The sequence below is a fragment of the Crocuta crocuta genome, unplaced genomic scaffold (genome assembly GCF_008692635.1).
Source record: "Crocuta crocuta isolate KB4526 unplaced genomic scaffold, BGI_CrCroc_1.0 scaffold194, whole genome shotgun sequence".
NCBI lineage: Eukaryota > Metazoa > Chordata > Mammalia > Carnivora > Hyaenidae > Crocuta > Crocuta crocuta.
The window spans coordinates 12,933-16,492 of NW_027530084.1; the positions used below are offsets into that span (position 1 = coordinate 12,933).

At 41.1% G+C, this 3,560-nt stretch overlaps 1 long non-coding RNA gene across 1 annotated transcript in view; it reads right to left on the bottom strand.

Moving 5' to 3' along the window:
• Nucleotides 1–1,831: 1,831 nt before the first annotated feature.
• LOC144232045 (uncharacterized) overlaps nucleotides 1,832–3,560 on the bottom strand; it is a 15,789-nt gene continuing 14,060 nt past the window's right edge. The window contains exon 3 of the long non-coding RNA XR_013335297.1: nucleotides 1,832–1,950. This is a non-coding gene — a long non-coding RNA (uncharacterized LOC144232045). The remainder of the gene's footprint in view (nucleotides 1,951–3,560) is intronic.

Below are 3,560 nucleotides of genomic sequence, written 5' to 3' on the forward strand. Positions count from 1 at the left end.
ATTTTTTTATGTCTACTTATTTATTTTTTGAGAGAAAGATAGAAAGCAAGCCATGGAGGGTCAGGGAGAGAAAGAGAGAGAGAAATCCCAAGTAGGCTCTGCCCTGTCAGCACAGAACCCAACACAAGGCTTGAACTCACAAACTGTGAGAAACCAAGAGTTGAACACTTAACTGACTGAGCCATTAGGTGCCCCAATTCTTAAGCATTAGCCAAGAAAGCAAAGGCAACAAAAGAGAACAAAACAACAACAAAATTATGTAGCTGGAGGGTAGATGGATGAATAAATAATAGGGTGGTCATTTCTGCTTCAGATTCTCTCTCTCCCTCTCTCCGCCCCTCCCCTGCTCATCTACACACATACCAGGTGCCCCCTAGCATTATACTCTCTAGCTCCGTCTATGTTGTTGCAAATGACAGGATTTTATTCTTCTTTATGGCTGAGAAATATTCCATTACATATATATATTTGGATCTGAGACTTACTGAGTCAAAAGAATTTAACATTTTTATGTTTTTTTTTCACAATGTGTTGCATCCAACTTTTGAAAGGAGACCATTTAATATCTAGAGTGAAACTGTAACTGTTTTTAGCTCATGAGACACCACATCTATTCAAGTTTCAATCATTTAATAGTCAACATGCTCAAAAACACAGCCACAAAATGATTTCCAGAAAGTATACCATGAAAATCAAAGAAATGTAATAAAATTAATATACATTGTAATTGTTGCAGAACTAACATGATACTTTTTGTAAATGAATGAGATTTTTTTCAGGTATCAAAACCTGTTTATTTTCTCTTAACTGAAGCTTATTTATTTCCTCAAAGAGTAGCAAAGGAGATTCATCATTCTTCTTCAACAGTTCTCCACTTCTTACCAAAGATTCCCTGTGACCATCGCCCTGACCCAGGACAATGTGTTGAGTTGCTTTCTGTATGTGCAGAAAGGAATCTGTCCACTACATGGGCAGATTAGAGATGGTGACATTTGAGGAATACCACAGGGACTGACCTTTCCCTGTCTTTACAGACAGACTCACTCCCAATGTTGTGGGGCCACAGGTAAGTACAAACACAGTACAAATAGTACAAATAGAGGCTAACATACTATCCATCCAAATATTTAAAATCTTTAAATCATAATAAAACATTATTAAATGAAATATGTTCTATATCCCCATCTGGCTAAATGTAACATCACAACAAGCAGGAAGGCCATGTTCAAATCTAGAATGCTCTGACTCCTCAAAGCTCTGCACCAAGAACATGGTACAGAAAGGAGAACTGACCCCCAGCCACAGCCCACCCTCTTCTCTTTCCACTTCTGCTCCTTCTCATACCCAGGAAGGTCTTCCACATGCATTATTCACTCCAACCAGAAAGTCCAGTCTCTGCCCTTCACCACCTCAAACAGTAGCTTGGCTTCCCAGGGGCCAAGTGATCACAGGGTCCACCCTTGGGAAAATGAACCCAGAGGGAAGGCCTGCACATACCTTAGAAGAAGGACCAGGCTGTTTGGACAGGGAATTCCTGAAGAACCAGGCTCCATAAGGTCATCTGTCCTTGGCCCCCAGATACTTCTTATTCTGTAAGGAGGGGCTGGGCCAGAGGAGGACCAGAGTAGGTCTCTCTGAAGCATGGGCCCAGAGTAGAGAATCCTCTCATGGTGGTCTGGGGATGGTGCTGCCATAAATACTCAATTCTTGCCTTTGAAGACACTGTTCTGAATTAAAATATTGTTCTCTAAAAACACACATCAAAGATCTTTGCCCTTTTGTTAACAGTTCACAACTTTGAGCACATTCTTTAGGATCAATTTACCTGATTGCTTGGTTCCCATCCAGGAAAGCAGAATGAGGCCTTTGGGAGAGGATGTGCGGAAGAGCTGCCTGAGAATCCAGGCCAGCAGGCAGGTGGGGCAGCAGGGTGTAACCCGGCTCTCGGTGCTGCAGGAAAGGAAAAGAGGCTTTGACTACACCTGGCCCTGCTCTCTGGTCTCCTCCTGATAGCCCGGGGTTGTGGGGGTGGGGATAAGTGGGGAAAACCTCCATGTCTCTATTCAGATTTTTATCTTGCATCTGCCTGCATAGCAGGTCCACCTCTAAACTATGCAAGTAAAATACATGACCAAATAGAGCTGTGCTTCCCAACTGACATTTTTCAAGCTCCTTGTGTTTAAAAACAATAATAGCAACAGCTGCTTTTATTCATCAAAATATCAGTACATGAAATATCAATGTAAATCATTTCCCCAACAAAACAGAATGGTTTGAGAGCCTGTGGATATGCGTCAAATGAACAAGATTGATAGTGAATACTTCTGCTAAAGCCCTAACTACTCAAGTCATTTATCATTTAGCTAAATAGTAATCACTACCTTCAGGTTTTAAATATTATACCATTTTAGATGCTTTTATTCTTCATCACACATTATTTAATTTACAGATAAAGACCAGTCATTAAAAACAAAAAGCAGGGGCACCTGGGTGGCTCAGTCAGTTAAGCGTCTGACTTTGGCCTAGGTCGTGATCTCACTGGTCCCGAGTTCGAGCCCCGCGTCAGGCTCTGTGCTGACAGTGCATAACCTGTTTCAGATTCTGAAATGTCTCCCTCTCTCTCTCTGCCCTTGCCCCACACTCTCTCTGTCTCTCTCTCTCTCTCTGTCTCTTCCTCAAAAGTAAATAAACATTAAGAAAATTTAAAGACAAAAAGCATAAGTGATACTGCCTTTGAAAACAAGTTGATATAAGAAGTATAAAAATGCAATGAGGGGCGCCTGGGTGGCTTAGTCGGTTAAGCGCCCGACTTTCGCTTAGGTCATGATCTCGCGGTTCGTGGGTTCGAGCCCCGCGTCGGGCTCTGTGCTGACTGCCAGCTCAGAGCCTGGAGCCTGTTTCAGAGTCTGTGACTCCCTCTCTCTCTGACCCTCCCCTGCTCACGCTGTCTCTCTCTCTCTCTCTTAGAAATAAATAAAAAACATTTTTAAAAAATGCAATGAAATTGTACGAAGATGATTTTTACCCAAGACATTGTACCTATCTGTTTATAAGTCCCAAAAAGCATATCAGGATGGTTCTAAAATTTTGTAAATTATGTCAAAAGTATGTAATAGAGTAACTATCAAATTATCTTTGCATTTGTTGGAAATACAGACTAGCCACACTATAAATGTGCTCTTGGAATTGCAAAGCCTGCAGGAAGCAATCTAAAGCATTCTCTCTTATTTTGCTTCTTAGAAATAAAATGCAAATTGCAAAAAAATATATTAAATGATTTTAAGTCCAAATTACAGGAATTATAATAGTCATAAAGTAGGTGCTTTAATGTAGGATTATATTTTTAAATCCAAGTAAATCCATTTAAGTACCTTAAGCCAAAAGTAATATGTCATTGACAATGAGCAAATCAGAGAACTCTAGATGCTGGCGAGGATGTGGAGAAACGGGCACCCTCCTACACTGTTGGTGGGAATGCAAACTGGTGCAGCCCCTCTGGAAAACAGTTTGGAGGTTCCTCAGGAAACTAACAATAGAACTCCCCTATGACCCAGCAATAG